Source organism: Tamandua tetradactyla, chromosome 17 (assembly GCF_023851605.1).
Source record: "Tamandua tetradactyla isolate mTamTet1 chromosome 17, mTamTet1.pri, whole genome shotgun sequence".
Taxonomy (NCBI): Eukaryota; Metazoa; Chordata; class Mammalia; order Pilosa; family Myrmecophagidae; genus Tamandua; species Tamandua tetradactyla.
In genome coordinates, this window is record NC_135343.1 from 26,801,795 (window position 1) to 26,823,128 (window position 21,334).

Consider the following 21,334-nt stretch of genomic DNA (forward strand, 5'->3'; position numbering starts at 1 on the left):
AAAGCTCAGCTTTTGCGTTTGGGGGGAGAAGCAGGAGAAGGATGAGCTTTTTGAATAGGGTCAGTTCCCAGCTACCCTGCCGGCAAGGGTGAAAAAGCATTCACGAAGAAGGGTCTCTACTTGGTAGAGGAACAAACCCCATTTCCCCCTTCGCCACAGGTTTCCCCATCTCCCTTCTCCAGGCTGGGCGGAAACTACAAGGCATCACCACCCAGATCCAGGACTAACCAACCAGAGGACACTAAAGCCTCCCTAAACACACGACAAACGCGACAACATCAAGGGCGAAAAGAGGCTGCCCAAGTCACGTAGAAAATTAAGCTGCCCCTTTCCCCGGCGATAATCGAATTAGCCTGAAATTAAACGTGAAATTGGCCCTCGCCGGCTGTGAGAACAAAGCTCCCATTGTCCCTTTGCCCGGGTAGCGGCAGCGGCGGTGCCCACCGCGCCAAGGCCACTCCTGGCCGGTCCCCGCGGCAGGGGGCGAGGTCGGTCCGCGGCCGCGGAAGAGCCCAGGCTTGGGAGAGCGTGGACGCGCCCGAGGCTCGGCTCCGGAGCGGAGCAGGAGCTCAAGCAGGCGTCTTCGGGGCTCGGGGTAGACGAGAGGGAGGAAGCCAGGGTGGAGGCTGAGTGGAGGCTGTGCCGGAGACACTCGTGTACGCGTGCGTGCGTGCGTGTGTGTGTGTGTGTGTGTGTGTGTGCGCGCGCGCGCCCGGCGCCCGCGCCTCTCCCTCTCTCCGCCCCTCGCCCCCCTCCGGGCCTGCCTGCTCTCCCCCCTCCCTTCCCTCCTCCCCGCCCTCTCCCCGCCCTCCCCCCGCGCTCCCGCCCAGCCCCCGGAATCAGTGCAGCTGTTGCCGTGCAGGCTGCGGATTCCTCCAGTCCCTCCCTCCGCCGCCTCTCCTCCCGGAGCGAGCGCGCAGCCCCGCGCAGTAGCGCCCACCGGTCCCGTCCTGTGAGCCCCGGCCCCCGCCGCGGACAGCCCCGCGTAGTCGCCTCCCGGCCCACCCGCCCGGCCGCCGAGGAGCCGGAGGAGGACGGGACCCCGGCGCCCCCCAGCCCACCCTCGGGAGGTAGGTAGGGGGGTTGAGGCTGGAAGATGCCAACTCACTGGGGCTGCGTCCCGGGCGGGCTCCGCGGCGGCGGCGGTGGGCGGGAGGAAGGGCGCGGGCCCAGGACCGGGGAGACGCTGCTGTCCCGCCGCTGCCCTGCTCCCGGGGGTGCGGGGTGGGGGCAGGAAGGCTGTGGACCCGGGCGGAGGCGGCGCGGGGAGCCTGGGGCTCAGATGCTTATTAGTACTCGGGTTTTTCGGGGCGTGGGGCGGCGAGCTCCGCAGAGGCAGCTCCAGATGCACCGTGCTCAGCGCGGCTGCTCGGCCCCATCCCCGGGTGCAGCAGTGCCGATTCCTCCTCCCTGTCTCCGCCGCCTCCTCCCTGCAATCGGACGCAGCGGTCTCTGGAGAGGGCGTGGGTGGGGAGTGGGCAGCCGCGAGGTTATATTTTCGGGTGCCCTCCCCGCAACCCCGGCGGGTGGCGAGCGGGGGCGGCTGTGACAGGGCCGGGCGCTGAGCGTAGCAGGACTGGGGATGCGGCCAGGCGTGGTCCGGGCTGCACCGCGCTGCAGCTGAGCCGGAGGCGGCGACCGGCGGATCCCTCCCCGCCCCCCCCCCCGGTCCCCCACCCTCCCTGCCGTTCCCACTCTCCTAGGGCTGGGCGGGAGCTGCCTTCGGGCGCGGAGCCGCCCCTGCGTCCGCCTTTCGGCTCCGGACACAGGGCCCCTCAACAGGTTTGTACCGCTACGGGGGTCCCTCTGGGTCTGTTTTGGGGTGGTGGACTGGAAGCCCGTCTCATCATTCCCCATCCAATACCTGCAACCCTCTTTTTGGAGTATGCCTTCCCTTTGTTTTTTTGTATTTTTTTTTCTTTATGATAGGAAAGGGAAAGGTGCCAAGTGCCTGCCATCAGATGGGGGTGGTGGGGAAGGAATCAATACCCAAACCATGTCCATTATTTCCCAATCAAAAGCCACGCCAGACCGTAAGTGAGGAAGAGGGCGAGTGTGGTGTGTTTCGGCGGAAAAGAAAAATGGATTCGATGAGATTTCTTTGGGAGGAGGGATGTGCATTTTTGGCAAGATGGATGGCTCCCGGTGCCCTCGCCGTGATGCAGCACAATGCAGCAGTATCGCAGCCTTCCCTGGTTCTCGCTGCCGGGCTTGGCACGCCACTGGGCGCCTGCGGCCCGCGCCCGGCCCCACCCAGGCCCGGGCTGCCCTTGTCTGGGGCCCGGAGCGGCATCCACCTTGGCTTGCAGCTTCAGCTGACATGACGCCACAGAAGGACCAGGTCACCTAGGTGTGAGAGGGTAGAGAGTCTTCCCCACCGAGGCGACGCCTCCACCCCGCCTGTTGGGCTGAGCTCGACCAGGGGGAGCCCCTCTGCGCTAATACAGGCAGATCCGGCGGGCCTGCGGGTCCGAATCCGAACCCGGAGCCAGGACCAGAGCCGTAGGGAGGGGCTGCAGGAAGGACGGGGCCGAGTGGCGAGCGGAGGCAGTGGTGCAGTCAGCCTGGGAAGTCGCAGCCTCTCAGTGGATATCCAGTAATCTGTACCCACACCCCAGCTATGCATCAATTTTTTTGTACCTGAAAAGTTGATATTTATTAATTGGACCTTCACAGCTATGACATTACAGTACCTCGTCTGACTTTGGCCAGTACTCAGAATATGAGTTTTTCCTATAGAAAACCACTTTTTAAAAATTAAATGATTGAAATATTTTAATTCTTATGCATCTGATACATTTATAAAAATGTTAGTATTAAGTAGGTTGTTTTAGAAGGGATATATAGATCCCTTTTAAATATATACATTATTTTGATGGGTAATAAATGATTCCTTTTAACTATAGATGCTTTGTTTTGATCATTTGCTTTTCTTGTAAATCAAGTATAATTACGTATTTGGATTCTTTATCAAGGATTAATAAAGGATTAATGATATGTAAGTGATTAATGAGAAGTGGTATTCAGAGTTCTACTGATGTAGATAGCCAAGTTAAGTCTCCAGGCATGACTAACAAAATTATCATGTTAACTGTATTTATGTTTGATTCTGTGTATTTTTGTATGCATATTTTTTCAGGTACCAGAGCACGAGAATGCAGCTGGGGCAGGCGGGTTGAGAAGGGCAGACCACAAAGGTCTGGTATCTGGTCAGAAGGAGATGGTTCTCGGTGTTCTTATCTTTGTTGACACACAGTGAATTTCTCTTCTAAATGCCATGCCTATAATTCACTTGTTCAGAGTGGGATGGCAAGTGGGATACATTTCATATGTCACCCTACACTCATCTAAGATGTGTAGGTGAAAAAGGATATTTCAGTAGGCTAACTGGAAGGGAAGGTCAGTGTTTCAAAGCCAAAGGTGTGTCTACTTTTATTCTTTTAATCTGTAATGAATCCAGGTTAGCAGTATTTGATTTACGGGGCTCTGCAAAGCAGAACTGAATGTCAGTTGTGTGGTTTATGTGCATTATTTTGAGTTTCTCTAATAGAGGGCCATTAAAATATGGTAATTTGTGGATGTGGGTTTCCTTATTGTGCTGGTTGTGTAAAATCGTGCTGCACAAGGCTGTTTGCCACTATTGTTTCTACTGGTTGTCCAGGACATTTCAGATTGATTGTGTTGTAGGAAACATCCTGTGTTGATGTCAGAGGAGGTCTAACTGTTCTGATTTACACACCAGGTGCAGAATTCTGTTTAAGCTCTCTGTAACTCTGTCGTTTCTGGATTGACAAAAACCTTCATCTGAGAATGAGAAGCACTGGAGCAGTGAAAGTGCTGCTGTCACTTGGTTGTCTCTTGGTGTTGAGGCTTTCTCTGAAGAATATCTGTTGGGTGAGACTAGTAACAACTGAGACGTTGTAGAAGCCAAGTGAGAAGACCTCACCATCTACTTGTGACACATCCTGAGCAGAGACTTGGCATTGGCAGAGTTTCCTGACAGAGAGAGAGTGTGTGTGTATGTGTGTGTGTGTGTGATTACTTTGACTTTTATATGTAGAAGTACTATTTTGAGATGGAATGATTTTACTAATACTAAACAAATGTAGACATAATGAGTGGAAATCATTCTATGTGGTTTTTGTTGAAATGATTTTAAAGCTTCTTGTTTTAAGAGCATATTCCTAGAGAGAATTTTAAAGCCCACTGTATTTTTTGTGTGTTTTATATGCAGTGATGTGATGCCACTTTAATTATGTTGGGCCCTGCACAACATCTGTGTTACAATCGGGGTTTAATTAATATTCTGTGGACTTTCTCTTGGTGGCCCTGGCTTCTTCATGCAAGGCTGTTGGGAATGTAAACCGCAGGGAAATAACCCTGCAGGAAAAGCTCTTTCTGTAGGTTTGGTGAGGTGAGTAAAGGCAGCTCATAGATTTCTCTTGTAAGTTTTCAGTCTTTGCTTTTTCTCAGGGCACCTTTTCTTTGAAAAAAAATCTAGTTCAGTACTCTGATTTTTGTGGTAACAGTGGTCCTGTTTTGAAGTTTATGTAATGCTGGAATAACATCATCAATCTTTTTTCTCCTTTGGTGGGTAAAACTAAGCTATCGCAATTAGTCACCACCCATATGTCAATTTTTAAACATCTCTGGAGCAGATATTTTTATAATGTGGACCTCCAACCTCAGCCTCACCTGGAAATTTGTTATAAATGCAGATTCTTAGGCCCCCTCCCAGTCTACCCAATCAGAATCTGCATTTCAACAAGTCTCCAAAGAGATTTGTATCCACAGGAAATTGAGAAACTCTGATCTACTCTTTCAGCTCAGTATCTTTAATATCAAAAGGTTCTTCCCTGTACCTTCTTTTTATGTTTTACTTTTGCTGAAGTACCAGCCCCATCCCCCTTTTTTTTCTTGAATCAGTAAGTGATGGTGAACAAAATGATGCACTCTCTGTAAATTATTTGTTTTGTACAGAATTACTTTATAAACTCTTTTTTAATCTTTAGGTAGATGAGCCCTATTTACTATAGTTTATATAGATTAATTAGCTTTTCAGCTAATTAAATCCAAAACAAATCCAAAGTTGAAAAACCACTCCCCCACCCCCACCCAGCCAGGAAAGAAGGCCTTAGCTTCCTGGCAGCAAAGCAAGAGGAAGAGCCAGGAACTAAAACCTTGAGTCCTTTCTGCTCCGGCCACCCTCCTCTGATAGCTTGCTTTGTTGTCAGCTACTTCTGGTGTATTCAGTGTCCCAAAAGTCTGTTTTTTGAAAAAAGTTACTTTTTATTAAATAATTACTAGATACAAAATAATATTTATAAAACATATGTGAAATATAAAGAATTACAGAACAGTGAACACATGAATCCACCACCTGGTTGGAGAACAGCCTTACACACTGCAGAGTTCCTTTTGTGTTCCTCTCCAGTCCCGTCTGAAGCAACCACCATCCTGAATTTTGTGCTTACCATTCCCTTGTTCTTCTCTATGGTTTATCCTTTAAAAAAAATCTTACTTGACTTGGCTGTTTTTGAGCTTTATGCAACTGAAATCACACTTGATTTATTTTTGTTACTTGCTCTCTTAGATTAACATATTTTTTGAGATCGATTGGTTTTGTTGCTCATTTTCACTCCTGTACAGTATTCCACCGTGAGTTAGTTGTCCGTTCTACTGGAGATGGAGATGTGAATTGATTCCAGTTTCCCTGCTATAATAAAAGGCTGCTGTGGATGGTTCTTGTTCATGCCTCCTGATACACATGGGGAGATACACACATGCACACACATGTGTTCTTTCTCTGTCTCTCCCTGCCGGTCCCCACCTTTTCTAAGGAAAGAAATTTCCTAGGTTTAGGGTATGCGCATCTTCAAATTTACTAAATAATGCAGAATTGCTTTCCAAAGTGGTTGTAACAATTTGTATTTCCACTGGCAGTGCTTAAGTGTTATGATTGTTCCACAACCTTGCCAGTAGTTCACTTTCCAGACTTGAAAACGTTGTTCAATTGCTATTTGTTAAATATTATCCCATTGTGCTTTTTATCTGCAATTTCCCTGATTATTGAGGTTGAGTATCTTTTTTTATTATTGGCCATTTGGCTTCCTTCTTTACATTGTAAAGTGCCTATCCAACCTTTTGACCAGTTTTTTTTTTTTGGATTCTTGTTTTACTTGATTTGTAGGAGTTCTTTATATATATATATATATATATATATATCCTCCTGATCTCGTGTAGTTTTATGTTGCAAAAATTATTTACTAGTAGGTGTGTGTGTGTTTAGGTGTTTATGTTTTCTTTTTTGATGAACTGTCATTCTTAATTTTAGAGGAGTCATAATCAGTTTTTTCCTTTAAGGTTTGTGAGGATGATTTTGTTATTGCCGAAAAATTTCTCCTAGTTTGGCAAAAGCATTGATTTTGGAGTCAAACAGATCTGTACTCAACTCCTAATGGCATCGTATACTAGCTGTGTAGCTAAAGCTAGGAACTAGCCTTGGGCTAGTTAGTTACTCTTGAACTACAATGTTCTCATCAGTAAAGCTGGAATAATTGGGCCTACTTTTCACACTGCCCCTTGGGACAGGAGTAAACAGTCCAGGCACATGGGGGTCCGTTGATAAAGGTTCCATTCCTCTCTCCTGGGACTGCCTAAGCTATATGAACCACTGACCCTTTTTGGTTTGCTTTTCAGAAAATTCTTTACCATTTTTGTGTTAAAAGAGCTGTTAAACAACTTCTTGATTTTTAAAAGGCTGTGCTTGTTACCAGTGGAATTTATTTATTGATCAGTGCAGGCTATATAAGTGGTCTTGCTGGAAACACTTTATGAGTTCAGGTTCCTGTCTTTGAATATAATAAAATTGCATTTCTTTGTAGGGAGTTTTTTTTTTTTTTTTTTTTTTTTTTTTTTTACAATAAGCATTTCTAGTACTCAGTACTTGACCTACTAGCCTAGTAACCTTGGGCACACTGCCTTGACCCTCAGTATCTTCATCTGTAAAATGGTCATATGTAGTACCTAGAGCATAGGATTATTAAAACTGAGATAATCCAGTGCCTATCCCAATCAGTTTTAATTATCATAAAATGTGGCATTTCTGCTTAGCTTTTCTTGATTTTATGCTTTCTTTCAAATAAGAAATCTGATTTATTAAAATATATGTTTCAGTAAATAATATCAGTAATTCAAATAAATAATGCAAAATCCAGGTTATATTAAAATTTTGTCCATTTATATATATGATGCCAAAATAATGGGAAAGGCAGGTCTGACTAATAATTTACTTTTCTTTTAACACACAAGAAAACACCAATACCCTAGTATTTGAGGAAAGGACCTGAAGTGATAATTTATTTAAAAAAGGAAGAAATAAAAAGGCCAATTACTATATTAAATTGTTCAAACTTACCATGAGTATGAAATGCTAATTAAAATGAGATAAATTTTTCCACTTAAATTAGTAGATTGAGCGTGCTTTCTGGATTTTATGAAATGGGAGTTGTGCATTATCTGTTGGGAAAATATTTGAATGAACACAAACTTAAGGAAAAACCTTTGGATTTTCCCAAAGGTAGAAACCTTAAGGTCAGAACCTTAAATATTTATACTTTTTACACTGGAGTCCTGCTTGAAACTCTGAGACCTAAAGAAATAATTAGAAATAAGGATAGGAGCTTTTGAATAAGGATTTTCTTAGCAATATTAACAGTGAAAAAGCAAAAATGTCTTCTATTGGAGGTATAATCAAATAAGTTATGGCACAATAACCATAGAATAGAATACAATGTCCTTCAAATAATGGTTTGGAAAAATATTTACTGAAATAGGAAAATGTTAACAATGTAATAATGTTCAAGGGAAAACATCAGTATACAAAGCTACATAATATGGTTTAAGCTCAATTTTGTTACATTGAATATAAGACTGGAAGGAAATACATTAAAATGTTAAGGGTTTGCTTTAAATGCTGGGTCGATGGTTGATTCTCTTGTGTGAAAGGAAATTCCTATGACTTGATGTTTCTCACTTCCAGTTTTAAAATATTTCTTGCATTGGAAAGAGTAGAGTAAATAATATGCTTAGTGACCATGAGGAGGCTTATTTTTTATAACCAGAAGAGCAACCAACACTTTATTTTAATTAAAAAAAAGAAAAGGAAAAAAACAACAAATCTGGCCAGTTTGAGATCATTATTAACTTCCAAAGGATCGTCATTTGTCCTCCTCTGAACTTTGCTAAGGGCAGTGGAAAAATAAGTAAGTCAGCATCTTAAGAGCCTGAGAGAGAAACAGAGCATTCAGAAGTAATGGAATGTGAACTCAGCTCACGGTGGGTCAGCAGAAAGCTTGAGAAATGGCTGGTGGCGATGGTAGCATAGCACTGAAAATGTGGTTAATGCTGGAGAATTGTGGGAAGATGGCAAAGTAGGAAGCTTGAGAAATCAGTCCTTCCACCAGAATAACTATTCTACAGGAAGTAACTATCTGAATCAACCATTTTGAAACTCGATTTCTGACCCGACCCGCGGGACAGACGAACCTGGACCTGAGGGAGGGAGTGAGAATGGGGGACAAAAGACACAGAGAATGGAGAGAAGACAGGATTCTGATCAAGTCTCGTTTATTGAGGGCAAATCCAGGGTGTTTATGCAGTAAGGAAGGGGAGGTGACTTGTATCGGACGTCAGCAGAGGTTGGGCATTACCCTGCAGTTAAGCAACCAATCAGCAGGGACTAAGCTGGGAAAGGCTGATCAGCCAAGACTGGTCAGCTGATTTTGGGGAAAGGCAGAGCAGAAGTGAGGAAATAGAAACTTAACTTGAGTTAGTACCTAAGATGGCGTCAGACCACAAGATGGCCAGCACACTGCCAGTGCCATAAGCAGTTTCCCACAGAGTTCAGTAGTAGAACACTGTATAGCATCCAGGTAAGAGTAGGAGGAAGAAGCTGGTATTAACTATGGTTAATAGCGGTAAATTACTGTATACATGTGGTGGTTATTATTGCCCAGGCTGGACCAGTGGAGTCCAGCCCCTGGTGTAGCTTGCTGGTGCCACTAAATAAAAATCCACTTCCCAGAGATCTCGGATGGACATTGGTCAATCATAGATCATGACATTTGATTAGCTACTTCAGATCGAAGTAGCTCTGAGGACAGCCATTGTTCCAACCCACTTTGGACAAAGGCGGCGGCGGAGGAGACTTAGAGATGATATGCTTCCTTTAATCTGTGGAGGACAGCTGAAGGACTGTGTTTGCTGCGCCAGTCAATAAAGTACAGTTTGGGAAGTCATGGAAGAAGATATTGGCACTCTATGTGACCTGTACCTCATGCCCTCTCCAAGGCAGTGCTACCTTTGTGGGTCCCTGGTCTTGTTCCCACTGTAAAAAACTGACTTGGGAAACTCCCCTCTCAGCTTGTGTCCATCCCAGAATTTGACCTACAGGCAGAAGCTACTGGAGACATCAAAGCAGTGTAAGAAACAGTTGCGCTAACCAGCCTGAAGCAAAGGCTTACCTGCTTTACGTCTGGTAGTAGAACATCTGGTAGAGGGAGAAGTTCTGTTTCCTAGGAAGTAGAGGAGGCATACAAACTCCTGTAAATAGGGTGTGGTAGTTAGGTTCAGGTGTCAGCTTGGCCAGGTGATACTGCCTGGTTCTGTTGCTGAGGACTTGAATCAGTAGCATGTGAAACTCATCTGTGGCTAATTCTACCTGTAGTCATCTAAGGGGAGTGCCATCCACAATCAGTGATGCTTAATTTAATTCACTGGAGGCCTAAAAGAGAGAGCTCGATGTAGCACATTCTAAGCAGCTCAGCATACCTCGTCTCAGCACTCACAGTCAGTCCAGACTTTTGGAGATGCAGAAAGGAATTGTCCCAGGGAAAGCTGTTGGAACCCAGAAGCTGGGAGAGAAGGCCAGCAGACATTACCCTTTGCCTTCCCGTGTAAGAGTGAACCTCAGATGAAAGTTAGCTGCCTTTCCTCTGAAGAACTATAAGTTTTTAACTAAATAAATCCCCTTTTATTATAAGCCAATCCATCTCTGGTGTGTTGCATTTCAGCAGTGTTGGCAGACTGGAACACAGGGGAACTGCAAAGGTCATTAGTTACCACAAGTCCAGGATAAGACACAGGCCTGGAAAAGACAGGGAGGACCTTGGACTTTGCATTTGAATTAGTAGACCTTCCTGATAGGGAATCTAACATTCAAGACAATATGGGTTGAAATACATGAAGGGCTGAAAGGAAACAATCGCCAACCAAGTTCTACATAGATGGTTCTACATTAATAGTAGCAGATTTTTAAAGGATTATAAGAGAATATTATGACCATTTTATGCCAACAACTTAGATAACCTAGATGAAATGGACAAACTCCTAGAAACACACACACTGCCTACATTGACTCAAGAAAACCTAGAAGATCTTGACAGATAACTAGTAAAGAGATTGAATTGGAAATCAAACACCTCCCAACAAAGAAAGATCCAGACCAGATGGCTTCACAGGTGAATTCTACCAGACATTCCAAGAAGAATTAATACTAGTCTTGCTTAAATTCTTCCAAAAAATTGAAGGGGAGGGAACACACCTTAATTCATTCTGCAAGGCTAACACCACCCTCATACCAAAGCCATATAATGATACCTCAAGAAAAGGGAATTGAAATGATGAATATGCAACTATGTGATGATGTTAAGAATTACTGATTGTATATGTAGAATGGAATGATTGCTAAATGTTTTGTTAGTTAATCTTTTTTAATTAATAAAAAAAGAAAAGGGAATTATGAACCAATATCACTTATGAATACAGATGTAGAAATTACCAACAATATATTAGAAAACTGAATCCCTCAGCATGTTTAAAGAATTGTACACGAGATCAAGAGGGACTTATCCCAGGTGTGCAAGGGCAGGTCAACATAAAAGAATCAATATAATATACCACATTAACAGAATGAAGGAAAAAACCACATGATCATCTGCATTTGACAAAATCCAGTAAGCCTTCTTGACAGAAACAATTAGAAAACTAAGAATAGGAAGAAACTTCCTCAACATGATAAAGGTCATTTATGAAAAACCCATAGCTAACATTATAATCAATGATGAAAGACTGAAAGCTTTCCCTCTAAGATCAGGAAAAAAACAAGGATGCCCACCGTCGTAATTCTTATTCGACATTGTACTGGAAGTTCTATCCAGAGCAATTAAGCAAAAGGAAAAAATAAAAGACATCTAAATTGGAAAGGAGGAAGTAAAACTTCCCATATTTGTGTATTATGTGATTCTATATGCAGACAACCCTGAAAAATCCACAAAATGGAGAGATACAAAATTAACACAGAAAAATCAGCAGTTTCTGTATGTTACTAGTGAGTAATCTGAGGAAGAACTCAATAAAAAAATTCCATTTACAATAGCAACTAAAAGAATCAAATATCTAGGAATAAATTTAACCAAGGATGTAAAGGTTTTCTATATAAAAAACTACAAAACGTGCTAAAGGAAATCAAAGAAGACCTAAATAAATGGATGGACATTCTGCATTTTCGGATTGGAAAACTAAGTATTGTTAAGATGTCAATTTTACCCAGAGAATTTACAGATTCAAAGCATTCCCAATAAAAATTCCTACAACCTTCTTTGTAGAAATGGAAAATCCATCCAATCATCAAAGGTAGGGCCCTGAATATCCAAAGCCATCTTGAAAAATAAGAACAAAGTTGGAGGACTCACACTTCCTGGTCTTAAAACATATTAATTACAAAGCCACAGTAATCAGCATGGTGCTGGCACAAGGACAGACATTTAGGCCAATGGAATAGAATTGGGAGCTCAGAAACCAACCCTCCCTCACGTTTATGGCCAATTGATTTTTGACAAGGGGATACAGACCACTCAAGTGGGAAAGAATAGTCTCTAACAGATGTTACTGGGAAAACTGGATATCCATTTGCAAAAGAATGAGGCTGATTCCTACCTCACAGAATATACAAAATCAACTTGAAATGGATCAAAGACCTAAATATAAGAGCTAGAACCATTAAACTCCTAGAAGAAAACATAGTGAACCATCTTCAGAACCTTATGTTAAGCAATGGTTTCTTAGACTTGACACTCAAAGCACAAGCAACAAAAGTAAAAATAGATAAATGAAGACTTTATCATGAAAGTAAAACAACACAATGGGAGAGAGAAAATATTTGAACACCACACATCTGAAAAGGGTTTAATATCCAGAATATATAAAGAAATCCTGCAATTCGCAACAAAAAACAACCCAATTATAAAATTGACAAAAGACTTAAGTAGATGTTTCTTCCAAGAAGATAAACAAATGGTCAAAAAGCACATGAAAAAAATGCGCAACATCATTATCAGGGAAATGGCACATCAAAACCACCATGAGACACCAATACACACTCACTAGTATGGCTACTATTTGGAAAAAAACAAACAAACAAAATCACAAATGTTGGAGAGGATGTGGAGACCCTCATTCACTGCTGGTGGGAATGTAAAATGGTGCAGCTGCTGTGGAAGACAGTTTGGCACTTCCTCAGAAAGTTCCTCAGAAAGGTTACTGTAGATTTACCACATGACCTGGCAATCCCAATTCTAGATATACACACAAAATAATTGAAGTCAGGGAGTTAAACAGATGTTTGCACACCTGAAGTCATAGTGATATCATTCATAATTGTTAAAAAAACAGAAGCAGTTTGTGTCCACCAACAAATGAACAAATAAACAGAATGTCATATTTAAACACATTGAAATAGTATTCATTCATAAAAAAGAACGAAGTTCTGATACATGTGATGACATCGATGAACCGTGAGACATCTTATTGAGTAAAATAAGCTAGACACAAAAGGACAGATATGGTATTATCTCTCTGATAGGAAATAATTAGAATAAGCAAACTCATGGAGTCATAATCTAGAATATAATTTATATATTCTAGATTCTAGATTATGACTCTAAGATCTAGGTGGTGTGGGGATAGGGAATAAGAAGGCTTAAAATGTATGCAGTTTCTGTTTGGGATGATGGAAGAGTTTTGGTAATGGATGGTGGTGATGGTAGCATTAACGGCACTGAATTATATGTTTGAATATGCTTGAAAGTTAAATTTTAGGTCGTGCTTATGTTAGTAGGATAAACATTTTTTTAAAGTGCATGGAATTGTGCAACACAGTGAACCCTAAATTGCACCAGAGGTTATAGTTAATAGTACAATTATAAAAATGTGCTTTTAGCAGTTGTACTACACCAATGCAAGGTGTTAATAATAGCGTGTTATATGGGCATCCTGAATTTTACGCATGATTGTTCTGTAAAACTACAACTTCTTTAATAAAAAAATGTACTCATTGCCACTAGACTGTAGCTGTTAAAATGATATAATTTTAATGGTGTATATATATATATATATATATATATATATATATATATATATATAAAACTACAATAAAAATAATTTTTTATCTTACAAAAACAAAAAACAGTGAGGATGATTGAGGTTCTTTAGTATTTCCAAACTGCATACTTGAGCAGAGGGAGTAGTGGAATTCTAACACATGATTGTTCTCACTTGTGTAAGCTCAAACACTGCTACTGTAGCTAATTTTGTAACCATTACGCCATCCTGTTTCATGGAATTTGTCAGAAATGCACATGAAATTTTAAGTGCAAAATTTAAAGTAACTCAGTTGTAGATTACTTTCAATTAGTGGTTTCTCAGCATTTAGGAATATTGTAGGCTAACAAGGGGAGGAACTAATGATACCCTATTCTTATATCAAAGCATATTCTTATGCAAGGTTATATATGATATATACGTGTGTGTGTATATATATGATAATCATTTTGCACTCAGATGAGAGAGAGATGTGTGTGTTTGTGTGTGTGAATGAGTAATTTCCACCATGAAGGGAGACAAAGGGCTATTTAAAGATTTTTTAATGGGCAGTTTTATAGAGATAATATTTTGAAGGAAGAAGTCAGGTTGTCCTTAGCTCATGGGAGAAGTGTTTGAGGAGATAATGGTGCTTTCTGTTTTATGGTCCGACTTCCTTACTATAATGATATGTACTCTATAAAAATGAATGCTTATTTACTTCCATGAATTTTTTTTGTATTTTTTCTGTCATGAACTTTACATGGTTGGTTGAGAAGGGTTTGCGTATTATGTGTGATTCAAGATATGAAAATGCGATTTTATAGTTTCATGATTGTTTTAACTTGACCCTTGTTTATACAAGCCGTAATCCCTTGCTTAATAAGTTATAAATTATGAGTGAATATCTCACAAAACCAACTGATCTCTGCTCTAGTATCTAGAGGTCCCTGCTAGTTCTGATTTTTAACTTTATGTTAGGCAGTAGAATTTGTATTAAAGCAAACCATGGATTTTACCCAGCAGGTCATCTAGAATAAAGTCTGAATAGTATATACTAAAATTTATTCATTTGAGGTATATATTTTCAGTGTTTAGTTTGTATAATTACAACCAACCTTTTAACTGTAGTTATCTCTGGGTAACAGGATTGTGGACAATTTATAGTTTTGTATCTCCATGTTTTCCAAATTTTCCAGAAACACTTATCAATAAACTCTTGCTCGTCTTCAAAACTATCCTAACACTTTGTAGCAGACCTCATTTTAGCTGGATAAAAAAGGTTCTAAATAAAATGAATAATGAGTTAAATATTCCTGTTGCTGTTCAAATTTTTTAACCAGAAAATAATAATACACAGAAAAATAATAATACCGAAGTGTATAGAGGACTAAAAATTTTTAAAAGTTTTTCCATTCCTCATTTGACCGTGCGTTTTGTTAGAGCTCTGGCATTTCATTACCTCTTCCCGGGGATAGGAAAAGATACAGGAAATGGGCCACAAAGCAGCTTGACAAAAGAAAAAAGTTCCAGAGAGCAGCTTCAAATGGCCACTGCCTTTGGTTCTGGATTAAGTTTCTTGTTTCCCTGCCCTCCTGAGTGGCGGTTTCAGGGATAATTTTTGTCCAAGTGTGCTTGCCTCAAGGCCAAATCTTAATGTTCAGGGGCTGGGTATTTCTTAGGAATGGTCTTCAGCTGTGGTACAGAGTCTTTGGGGTGGGATAATGCCTGTTCTTAGCATAGTTTAGAGCTTTTTTTTTGGTCCTTTTCCCGCTGTATCTTATTTACTGAAAGAGGAAGGAAAACTTAGATTCTTCCCTTAGACAATGCTTATTTAATTCACTCTGTGATAAACAATTTGCATTGTATTTTTTAATCCTGTAGCAGAAGAGTGTTTTGACTTAACAGTGAGTATAAAAGTTTTAAAAGTTAAAATACTCATTTTTTGGTACATTTTTTTCCTGAATGGATTATGAAGAATAGATATTTCTAAAGACGTAAATTGGCATAAAATCATCATGACATGAAAATACAAAAATACGTAAAAATATTTTCTTTGTTATTACCAAAATAATAAAGGTTTCATTATAGATTATAGAATAAATATATATTTATTATGGATTATATGGAACATAAGAAAATTAAAGTCACTGGATTTTCCATGGCTCTAGAAACATGCAGTTAACATTTTGATAAGCCTTTTTCCCGCTGCACATATTTGTTCATCTCACCAAGCATTTTAATAAGGGCCACGTCTTCAAATTTTAGGGTAAATATATAAAGTTTTGCCAGTCTTAAATGGTTACATGATGATATTTATCACTCCTCTAGTTTTTACATATAGCATGACAAATCATGAAATCTGATTACTGGTCATTTTAAAACTTAACTACCCCATATATTCTCTCTACTACTCTGAGCTGTTTTAGAGGTGGGAATGTTAAATAAAAAAGATGAAGAAACAGAGAATCCAACATTTGTTATAGATATTTCTTTTCTTTGAATAAAATCCTTTTACAGTGGAAAAATACCAGAAATCAAGTTCTCATTAGATAATATGTATTTTCTGTTTTGTTTTGAAAGAAATTCCCATCAGAATTGCAGTAACACTCTTGAGAAACATCTCCATATGCTTTGGACAACATCTGATTTTACTTTCATCTTCAGATTTCAGAGTCTTTGCAAAAGCTATCCCATAATGTGTCACAAATGGAATGGATGTGGTTATTTTAATCTTGGTTTTAAATAATAAATTTTACTGGGCTGTGTTTGGTTGTAATACACTAAAGCTCAGCTTTCTTAAGATCTTTCTATTAGCTAACTATTTAAGATTCTATCTTTGAAAATCTATATTGTGTTTTCCTCCTGCAAAAGATCTAGTCTGGGATCTTTTGCAGGAGGAAAACACAATATACATATTTGTTTATGCAAGCCAGGTAACATGGATGGTCACAGAGGTGACTTGCTGGCACTTCCCGTGTTGCCTTAATTCTAGTATTTGGCCTCTTCCTGAGTAAGTGCTAAATAGGCTTCCTAATGTGCTTAGGCAAAGGGAAAGAAATATCCTTGCATTGGAAGAAAAAGAAAGCTCTTACCAGCCATTTCCATCGGACACTTTAGGGTTGTTACTAGTTCTTGCTTGGGGTGGTTGTCCCAAGGAGATGTGACAGATGACCTTCTTCCCAAGTTTAACACCAATGTCCAGTGGTGGCTCCTTTCACCATGTAAAGGGAAACTCCCAGCTTGGTTGTTTGTTGGAGCTGGGCTGCATGAGGTGGACTCCCTCTCTGAAAAAAAAGGGATTCATCAGAAACCAATGACCTCATGGGAAGCATTCTCTGTGGGGTGGCTGAAATCACCAAGGGAAGTGCTGGGTGGTGAGTGTGCCCAGGGTGGCTGAAGTCTGGGGCAGGGATCTCAACTTGACCTCCAGGATGCTGTAAATATGATCTTAACCCTTGGGAGGCTGCAGGCAGAGGCAGTGCTTGGAGTCGCCCCAGGCCCAGGTTAGGGAAAGGCATGGGCTGGAATGTGGCCTCAGCCGGACGTCTGAAACCTGTCACTATTTTGGGAAGTGAGTGGTGGTCAGAGGTATCAGCCGGGTGACTTCTCTGAGAGGGGCCTGGTCCTTCTCACAGTGAGGTTGACAACTCTGTGCTGCCAGCTGTCCTTAAATACCCAACTTATCTCTCGGGGTGGGGTCTAGGAAGCGCCTTTATCCCAGAGCAAAGGGATCTGAGTGCCATTTGAGAAGGGAAAAACCTAGCACATACTTTGTGTTACATTCTTGATCTTAAAGGTAGGTTTTTTTTTTGTTGCTGTTCATCTCTTTGCTTGTTTCTATATAAACTCCTTGCAAAAGGAATTCCTGGGTTTCCTTGATAATCAGGATGATTTTTCATTTTGAAAGACTTATTTCACTTTTGTAGTATGTGTTACTGACATTGAGAACTCCTACTTCTTAAGTGTCAAACCAGAAAATTCTGATTTGATTCATAAAAGATGAACATTTAGAGAGCCAGCCAATTTATTTGCTTGTTCTTGAGAAAGACTCTTCTTGTCTGTCAGTTAAACTTCTTACATATATTTTTCCAGCTGTGAAGAATCTTTTTGTTAGTGTATACTTGCGTGGATGTTTTATTCCTAATTATATATGTATTTCCATTGAGCTACACTCTTGTTAAAGGAAACTTTTGTTCATGTGAAATAAATTTATCTTTAGTTGTCATTCTTGAGAACTGCTTCTCAGTCTTGTCAGCTTTTAAAGGACGTAGATATCTAATGTAAAGAGTATATTGATAGCTGGTCTGTCACTGGAATGTTATGCAGCTGTGCAGGGCATGAGGGCCAAATGTGCTAATTAAATATGTTTTTATCATGACTGGAATGTAGCAGCATGTGTTTAACCATTCCAGTTTGTTTTTGAAGGGAACTTTTTTTTTTTGGCCAAATATTAACAATTACAGAGTACACTGACTCTTAGAGGATGTTTTGATAGGCTGTTTTTTTCATGGAGATATGGGGCTCATTAAATGCTGAGATTGTCCTTTAAAATGCACCCCGATTGGGTGCCTAGGTAGTTCATTGGTAGAATGCTCGCCTTCCATGTGGTGGACCCGGGTTCAATTCCTGGACCATCCACCCCCCAAAAAACAAAACAAAACAGAAAGCACCCCGATTAATAACCTGCGTCAAAATGTAGACAGAGGGGGGCATGAATAGATTTAGTGTCTGCAGTCAAGGTGTCCCTTTTTTTTAGATCTGTTGTTTTTTTCTGTGAGTATTTAACTTTTCTTTGAGCAGTAAGGCACAATTTCCCTCCAGCTTGAGGAGTACTTAGGCATATTTGGATAGTTGGTTTGGGGACCAATGTGAATTGGATTATTTGGACTGAACTGCATCCCCAAATATGCTGTTCTGATTTTTTTAAGCCAGGCATTGTGCAAAGTGATTCGATGGGAGTAAATGGAAGGTTGGTTGTGTAATGTCGCAACATCTTACTTAGTGTGTCTTTAGAGATAAGTGGGATGCGATTCCAGCATGCTGTGCATAAAATGTTGGAATGAGTTGGATAACTGCCAAAAAGATTGGGAGCAAGATGTGTGACAGGCACCAACGCAGCCTCGGTCTGCCTTCAAATAGCTGCAAAGCTAGCTAATAAAATACCTTGGAACTTTCATTTCACTTGTGCAAAATCCCTTCTCAGAATGTATTACCAAGAAGTAGGAATGGTTGTTTTCTCCCATTATTTTATCAATGTTTATTTTAATTATTAAAATCTTTTTGTTTTAATAGTATTAAATAATCCTGTAACTGTGTAGGAAAATAATTATTTGTAGCATGCATGGTTTTACCTAATGCATCATCCCAAACTTCAGGTTATAGTTCCTCTGCCCCCCCGTCACTGCGCAATATGCAATCTTGTGGTTTGGATAAAATTGGGCTGTGAAGGTTTTTTTTTAAAAAGCCAAATCTATTATGTGTTTGAGCATTTGCATATGAATTATTGGTGTTTTTGACACTATAACATAGTAAAGGCAGAGCAAGAGGCTTTGATGACATTTCTGCAGACTCTTCCTTTTTTTTTTTTTTTTTTTTAGCTCATTTTCACTTTTAGTCTTTGTGTTTTCATTGATGGTTTGTATGAAGAATTTGATTTTTGTTTGTAATTGATTTACTTTCCAATTGTGATCTCGGTTCTTTTTTTGAGGGAAAGTCTTGTTTTTTTAAAAAATTGGAGTGGTAGAAACAAGGTGAGGATCTGTGGGATGTGTGCTGTTCAGGCGTGAGCCTGACGGTGATGTGAAAAGCACCTTTTGCAGTGGGGTTGCTGGTTGGATGTCAGGAGCTACCTGGTGGGGCTAACCAAGCACTCTATTAATTTGGGTGCTGTGAATATCATTTTTTTTTAAATGCAGCATTTGGATTAGTGAGTGAAATAAAGTAAGAACAGAGAGGATTTAGCTGTTAAATATTATATGAAAACAGTGAGTGACCTCTTTCTTGAGGTACTTAAAATGAACAGACTAAGTTCCTATTACTTAAGGATTTCTTAAGGATGGCACTAACAGATATTTTAATTATCCTATAACTTAACATCCACTAGAAATTTGTACTTAGAGTAATTGCAATAATACTATAGCTTTTTTGAGTACGCCTCCAAATGGCTTTGTTTCTTTAAGTCTTCATATTTATAATAAGTCCTGAATTTTGCTTTGTCACTTTCAGTATCTTCCTTATATTCTGGAAGGGCCTCATCTTGTTTGGGAACAATATTTTTGGTTCTATGTAAATGCTTTATACAAATGTTTGTAACTAATAATTATTAGGAATTCTGGTTGTAGAGTTGGGGTATTTTAGGTATGTTTGTAAAATATGTAAAAAATATTTTGTGTTTTATAATAAGGAAAAATGTTCTTTTGGAAAATGTGTGGAGATAATTTAGCTGTTTTAGGTGTTTTGATCTTTTTATTCCTAGGTAGAATTTAGAAGAAAATTCTCTCTGGTATTGAATTGCTGCCATGTTAGGAAATTTCTTTATTGAGCCATGGCTTCTAAATGTTTTTTTGTTTTGATTTTGGCTTTCCCTTCTTTAACACGATCCCTCTGTTTTGTCAAACACATAGGCTAACCAAACCGTAAGTTGAGTTTAGGAGATGTGACCTACAAACCACTTTTTTTTAGAATACCGTTATCTGTTCTGCTTGTATGAAACTATATTTTAGATTGTTTTCACCTAAGACCGCCATTGATTTAGAATGTGCATTCCTTTAATTTTGCAAAAGAGTGCAGTCATTCACTATAAGATGAGCAGGCAAAGAGTTAAATATGTGACATCCATTTTCTGGACTGTTGTCTGAATTAGAAAGATTTATTTTAATTTTTCTTTTCATCTATACGCCTTGTATTGCCACAGTGTCATAAGACTAGGAACAAATAAGCTTAGCATTTAAAATATTTACAACCTAAAAATTTATGGAATTTGCTTACATGTTCTGGAGGATGGCATAGTACAGATCCAGGGTTTTAAATGACTTTTTGTACAGTGTGAAGGCAGATGCAAACAGTACAGAAATTTGCTGCAGATAGCAGGGCAGTGGACAGGTGAGGACCACATGTAAGTTCATACCAGTGGTAGGTGGAGAATTGAGTTAGTTTATGAAATGCTAGCCATCTTAGATGTTTCTTCAGCTGTTGTCAGCTAGCTGAAAATAAATTGAAATTGTTGGAATGGTAAGAGTTTTGCTGTCTGAATAGGTCGCGATAAAATAGTGCTTCAGATGCCTATAAAGATGGCTGTTGTAGTAGTTTTTTAATGGAAAAAATTGGTAATAAGCCACATGCCTGTCACTGGAAAGTTAGTGAAAGGGTTATTATGAGACAGCAGAGAGGAGCGGTCAAGAGTGGTAGAGAAAGCCAGCCTGGAACCGGGTGGCCTGGGCCTGAAGCCTGGTTCCACAGTGCCCTGGCTTTGTGGAGTGACCTTGGGCAAGTCATTAACCCTTGTGAGAATGAAATAACTCAATATTAGTAAAGTGATTAGACTAATGCCTGGCAAATATATATGTATTAGCTATTATTATGCTAGTTAAAGCATTATTATTAAGGATAAACCTAACACTATGGGAAGATTTTTACCATGGGGGGGGGGCACAGAACATAAGGGTATATAAATGGAATGATCTCAACTATGTAGAATCCTACACAAGGGATAAAAGATAAGATGGAAATACCTGTTCATTGGTTTGGGGGGAGTGTGGTTGGTGAGATTTCTTGTGACTTTTGCTTTTGTCTCAATACTTTTTCTGTATTTTCTAGAGTTCTACAGTGAGCATGCGTTACTTTTATAATTTGGAAAAATACACTTTATTTTTAGATGTACATGTTTCCTGTGAAGACAATTAGTATGTTCATT

At 40.1% G+C, this 21,334-nt stretch overlaps 1 protein-coding gene and 1 long non-coding RNA gene across 4 annotated transcripts in view; one reads left to right on the forward strand and one right to left on the reverse strand.

Annotated features, from left to right (window-relative positions):
* The window catches only part of LOC143660825 (uncharacterized), a 29,259-nt gene that overhangs the window by 7,037 nt on the left and 888 nt on the right, over window positions 1-21,334 (reverse strand). Inside the window, exon 2 of the long non-coding RNA XR_013164263.1 lies at window positions 16,515-16,706. This is a non-coding gene — a long non-coding RNA (uncharacterized LOC143660825). The remainder of the gene's footprint in view (window positions 1-16,514; window positions 16,707-21,334) is intronic.
* The window catches only part of SPTBN1 (spectrin beta, non-erythrocytic 1), a 193,287-nt gene continuing 172,859 nt past the window's right edge, over window positions 907-21,334 (forward strand). For 2 of the 3 annotated variants that reach the window (XM_077134231.1, XM_077134234.1), the window contains exon 1: window positions 1,688-1,782. The gene's annotated coding sequence lies outside the window, so the exon portion shown is untranslated. Of the gene's footprint in view, window positions 1,071-1,687; window positions 1,783-21,334 lie in introns of those variants that run through there. The other variant, XM_077134232.1, reaches the window with a different exon arrangement.